The sequence below is a fragment of the Zootoca vivipara genome, chromosome 1, assembly GCF_963506605.1.
Source record: "Zootoca vivipara chromosome 1, rZooViv1.1, whole genome shotgun sequence".
In the NCBI taxonomy this organism is placed as follows: domain Eukaryota; kingdom Metazoa; phylum Chordata; class Lepidosauria; order Squamata; family Lacertidae; genus Zootoca; species Zootoca vivipara.
This window is the reverse complement of record NC_083276.1, coordinates 118053321-118059320: the sequence shown is the minus strand read 5'-3', so window position 1 is coordinate 118059320 and position 6000 is coordinate 118053321. Positions and strand designations below refer to the sequence as shown.

Sequence of the window (6000 nt, the reverse complement as noted above, 5' to 3'; positions counted from 1 at the left end):
GGGAAAGGGGTGCGGCCAGCGCCGCACAGGCTGCTGGGCTGGCCGGCGAGAGGAGGACGGGAGCGCGTAAAGGCGCACGGAGAAGCGGCGCCGGCGGCCTACGCGATCTAGAGAGGGAGAGGCCGGGGTTTGCCTTGAGCGAAGGTTGGTTCGTTTCCGCGGGCGCGTAATCCTGGCTCCGGGCTTTTTTGGGAGCGCCTACCTTGCGCGCGGCTGCCCGGAGCTCGTTCCAGGCTTGGGGGGACGTTCCCACGTGCGTCGCGGCCGCTCCCGTGGGCTCCCCGGGTGGGATTTCGGGCTTCGTAGCGCTAAGTGGGCAGGTGGGTGGGGAGCGAGGAGGATCGGCTTGCTTGCGCGCCTCCGCCGGCGACGGGTTCCCACGACGAGGCCTGCTCTTTCCCCCCGGCCCGGGGAAGGAGCTGAGCTACAAACAGGGCCCGTGTACGCGCGGCAGAAGCAAGTGCTGGAGGTTCAAAGCCCGGGACAGTTGAGATTTCTTTCCCCGGGGGGCTTGCTCGCTGTAACACTCTCCGGACGTGACCTACACGTGTAGGTCAAACCCCCGGTGCCTGCGGAATGCGGTGGTCGTGGGGTCTCTTTGGGGAGCATGGATGCACCGCTTGGGGGGAGGGGAGAGGAATCCGTCTCTTTTCCCGCTTTAAGGCTTTCTTCGTGTGTTTTTTCTTGGCTTTGCTTTTAATGCACGCGAACTGCACGTGAAGGCGGAATGGGGAACTTATCGGAACACGCATCGGACGTGTTCAGGGGAGAAACTTGCATTTTAAATGTCCAGGGCGCTCTTTCCTATTGGAGGTGGCCGGCGAGGAAGAGCAGCACGATGCGCTGTGTGCGTGCAGATTTGGACCACGTGGAGGATGGTTTGATTGGCAGTTGGGAGTCCTTTGCTGCAAATGCTCATGGAGGAGTGGCAAAGGCTCGACTTCCCGATTCTAAGGGTTTTCGTTTTGCTTCCCTTTCTCTCATGGGTAATACACAAGAGATGAGCTCTCTCTCTCTCTCTCTTTTTGGTAGGATCTCTTTTGTAAAAGTGAGGTCAGGCTGATATCAGTTTGGGATTGGGATTGGTGGCCGGTATCTAGAACCAGTGGCGCTCTTTAATCTCTTAGCGTTTCTCAAACTTGGATCTCCAGCTGTTGTTGGACTACAACTCCCATCATGCCCTAGCTAGCAGGACCCAGGGATGATGGGAGTTGTAGTCCAACAACAGCTGGAGATCCAAGTTTCCCTCACCCCTGAAAAAAAGAGGGGGAAGGGTTGTTATTTTTATTTTCTGCTGGTGTTTATGTTGTTGATTCTCCCTAAATAGCTTTCCTCCATATCAGAAAGGAAGGGTTGTTGTTGTTGTTGTTGTTGTTATTTAAAGGAGACTCTATCTTTTTGCTTACTTGCCCTTCCTCCCTTTGATAAAAATGGAGAGATTGGTGGGAGGAGGACTTGGGGGGGTGGAGGGGAGAAGATTTCGCTGGCTGCCTAATGCTGAAATGGGAGGTTGGGTACCATGTGAGAATGATGGGGAGGTTATTTTCTGTCAGCAGTGTAAGCAAATGTGTCACAAGCAACCCCTACTGAATTCAATGAGGCTTACTCCCAGGAAAGTAGAAGTAAGTTTAGTTGAACTCAGAGGGGCTTAGGCATGCACAGATTCCACTTAGACCTCTGAGCGAGGAAGCAGGTGGAACTAGACTAGTAAATCACTAAAACTACTCTTAATTTGGTTGGAAATATATCACATATAATATATGGAAGTTTATTCAATATTTTTATTAACTCTACTACTTCCTTACATTTTAAGGCCCTCCACCGCTGCAGGGAGCCTCGTCTCTAGGCCCTCAGCTGATGTGGGGCAGCGTGGTACACCCTCGGCTGCTATGGGGAGGTGCGGCAAGGCCCTCCGCTGCCGTAGATACATGTCGTGATATTTAGCTGGTGATATATCGTGATGTTGAAAATCAGATATTGCTCAGCCCTACTCTTTAGCTACCGGTGATGTTGCCTCTTCTGGGATATCAACAGCTTTGCTATGTAACAGGAGTTCAACAAGTCGAAAAGCTGGCCTTACCCAAGAAGAGAACAGCAATAGTGGGCAGCAGCATTTAAGATTGCACGGCAGTACAGTGGTAGCTCGACTTACGAAGACGATCCGTTCCGCGGCGCTCTTCGTAAGTCAAAGTCTTCGGTTGTCGAAGTGCCCGTTTTGCGCTTCTGCGCATGTGTGAACTGTGTGAGCAGCTTCTGCACATGCGCGGACCGCGTGCACGGCGAAAAGACTTCTGGGTTTGTCGACTTCGGAAGTTGAAACCTTTGGAAGTCGAGTCATTTGGATGTCGAGGTACCACTGTAATGGTATTTTTCAGCATGTGAAAACTATAAACAGCAGTGCAAATGAGTCAAAGGGTGGGGTAGAGGTTCTAACTCCTCCTTGGTGTGCATTAAAAAAAAAACAACCACAATGTGATTTTCACACAGGAAAGGGGATTTTTTAAAAAAACCCACCGTCCATTTTGCCTACCCTCTCATTCTGCTACAATGGATAGATCCAGCCAGCGTAACATCCCTCCTAACTGAGGGGAAATGGTCACTGTGGAACTTTTGGGCTGTGGAACTTTTGGGAGGAGGGAATATGATGAATTTTAATTCTATGTTTTCAGTGAAAGCCATGGTACCTCCCCATAACCTAGCCTTCACTGAATGTCTAGATTTGGGACCATGTCCCTGGGCACTGAATGTCTCTGCCGCCCCACAGAACACCTGGAAAGGGCTTGTAAATGCGTACAGATGTCTGTACACAAGCGTCTTATGAACGGTCCATGTCACCATTAAGAACAGGAGGTCGGAATAGGCCAATATATATGTGCACTGTCTCTGGATCAAGTGACTTTTTCTTCTTTAAGGTCTCAGAAATTCTTAACCTACTTCAAGGTTGTCATCTGAACCAGCCAGATGTCGCAGTCAACCCATCATTTGAAAAATGAGACTTTAGAACAGTCTTGCCCCCAAATGGCAACTAGGCACCCCGTTTGGGTGGTTGTAACCTTGGAGCAGAGTTTTTTTTAACAAGCCAATCTTACTGATCAGTGACTACAGTACCATATGAGCACTGATCCAGAGCATATTTTCTACAGCGTTTGTATTTGCTTACGTGTAAGATTGGCTTGTTAAGAAATTGAACTGCATCCTCCTCATATTAATTCTTACAAGTCTGGCTGATGAAGAATTGATCAAGATTGGCTGATGAAGCACTGAACGAAACAGATTGCTTTCCCGGAAACTCTGTTCCGGCGATATTTGGTGACGGATTATGTATATATTGAACTTCTGAATTATTTTACTGCGACTGGTGAAGAAGGGTTAGAGACTTTGGCTGTAATTTCTGATCATTTGTATTAGCCTATAAATATTGTTTAGTGCCATTGTTATTGGTGTTATATTGTTCAGAGTGTACGAAATTGGCCAGGCGCATTTTGCACCGGGCTATCGGCCACTTGCGTCCACCTGACATGGAGATGCACCTGGAGATGCACACCTGGGGATCGTTGGATCTTGACTGTTTTCACACACTAATACCCACAATCCTGTAGAACTCTATCAGTCATATCTTATCTGCACAATTTCAGGAACCAAAATGCTTTCAATGTGCAACCTTAAAGGCAGCAGTGAACAATTGTTGCAGCTTGTCTTCACTTACCATACTTTTCCATGTATAAGACACCCCCATATATAAGACGCCCCATATTTTGGAGGGCTCAAATTTAATAAAATGGGGGGAGATGCCACAGAGTTGTTGAGCTTTTTTTTGCAGAGGATTGCCCAGAGTTGTTGAGCTTTTTTGGGGGGGGTGTTACCCTGGGTTGTTCAGCTTTTTAAGGGGGGGATTGCAAAAAATCGCCCACCCGCACGCATAGCAAAATCTGACTCTCACCTTTCCCCTTGCCGGCAGAAGCTGACAATAGCCCACCCAATTGCCGCAGCGTCAGCCAATCAACACCACCCATTGACGCAGCAACCAATAACACGCACAATACCTGGTGACAGCTGCGGCAGCAACCAATCAAACGTCCACCCTATGCACTACCCATGTATAAGACCAGGCATCCCCAAAGTGCAGACCTCCAGATGTTTTGGCCTACAACTCCCATGATCCCTAGCTAAAAGGACCAGTGGTCGGGGAAGATGGGGATTGTAGTCCAAAACATCTGGAGGGCCGAAGTTTGGGCCCTCTGCCCTCCTCATAGTTGTGAAGGACATTCTCATGTTATGAATGATCTGTGTCACCATTAAGAAAAAGAAGTCAGAATATATGTGGAACTGTCCCTTGATAAAGTGACTTTTCTTCTTTTAAGTTCTCAAATTTCTTAACCCAGCTCAAGGTTGTCAGCAGACAACTGATAGTCAGTCACAACCAATCCATCCTTCGAAAATAATAATTTAGAGTTGTCTTGCCCCAAAATGGCAACTACCGTGTTTCTCCTAAAATAAGACACGTCTTATATTTATTTTTCCTCCAAAAAAACACACCACAGCTTATTTTCAGGGGATGTCTTATTTTTTTATTAAGTATTTTTTTATTAACCATGCATTTTGTAAAGTGGGCAAGGTTGGGGCTCGGATCCGTGAGCGCTGCACCGCTTGCCGGCTTTTGCTCAGTCGGGGCGGGCTGTTGCTGGCTCTCACCGGGTCCCGGGTCTCACCGGCTCTCATCTCGGGGAGGCGCGCTGTTCAGGCTCCCGCTGGGTTGGAGCTCGGCGAGCGCTGCACCTTTTGCCGGCTCCCGCTCAGTAGGGGCTCGGCGCGGCGCGCTGTTGCCGGCTCCCGCTCAGTCAGGGCTCGGTGCGGCGTGTGCTGCGCCTCTCACCAGGTCCCGCTGTGTCGGGGGTCGGCGTAGCGCACTGTTGCAGGCTCCTGCTGAGTCGGGGCTTGGCGAGCGCTGCACCTCTTCCCTGCTCCCGCTCAATCGGGGCTTCGTGCGGCTCGCGCTACAGCTCTCGCCGGGTCCCGCTGGGTCGGGGATCGGCACGGCGCGCTGTTGACGGCTCTCCCGGGTCGGCCCTCGTGGGGTCCTGCTTGTCGGGGCTCGGCGCGCTGTACAGCCGGGACCTGCGGCTCTCGCAGGGTCCTGCTGCAGCTCTTGCTGGCTCCTGGTCAGTCGTGACTCCACGTGGGACACGCTGCTGGGCGATTTGGCGGGGCAGCAACATCCGTTTCTGGGCGCCGACAGGAAACTTCATTTTCCTTTTCCTCTTCCTTGGCGCCATCCAGACCTGCTCCCCCCCCCGGCTTATTTTCGGGGTATGTCTTATATTTATTCTACCCTTGAAAAGCCTGCCATGGCTTATTTTTGAGGCCCGTCTTATTTTAGGAGAAACACGGTAGACATTCTGTTTCGCTGACTGTAATCTTGGTTTAAGGAGCTGTTTGGTGCCTAGCTCTTACACCTGAGTTTCTAACACTGGCTCATGGTTCTCTGCTGCCCAAAGGGCAGGGCCGGCCCACCCATGCGACAAGTGGAAGCGACCACCTCAGGTGGCAGGACCTGCAGAGGCAGCAGATTCCAAGGTAGATATTTATTGCCCCCCCCCTTGATCCTGATGTAGATCTTCACCCACCCCTACTTCCCTGGCTGGGAGAGGGACTCCATTCTGCAGTTCGCCTCAAATGGCAAAATATATTGGGCCGGCCCTACCAAAGAGTAATGGATAGCGCAATTTCTTATTTTCATTAGGCACAATGGGGAGATGCTGGATGTCCTGAACCAGGGCCAGGAGGTGGTTCAAATCTGAAATGTGGGGCGTATGTTTTTCAGACTTGCTTGGAAATCAATATACATTTACAACCGTGTTCGACATTTGCCAGGTGCATTTTGCACCTGCTCATTGGCCGCTTGCAATCAAGCGAAGATGCCCGGGCGCCAGGATCCTTGGATCTTGCCGGTTTTCACACACTAGCGACACATCCTGTAGAATTCAACCTGCTATGTTTTGT

At 50.6% G+C, this 6000-nt stretch overlaps 1 protein-coding gene across 2 annotated transcripts in view; it reads left to right on the top strand.

The window, feature by feature from the left end:
• The window catches only part of SSB (small RNA binding exonuclease protection factor La), a 20700-nt gene continuing 14700 nt past the window's right edge, over nucleotides 1-6000 (top strand). The window contains exon 1 of one of the 2 annotated variants that reach the window (XM_035135683.2): nucleotides 1-144. The gene's annotated coding sequence lies outside the window, so the exon portion shown is untranslated. Of the gene's footprint in view, nucleotides 145-5286; nucleotides 5575-6000 lie in introns of those variants that run through there. The other variant, XM_035135693.2, reaches the window with a different exon arrangement.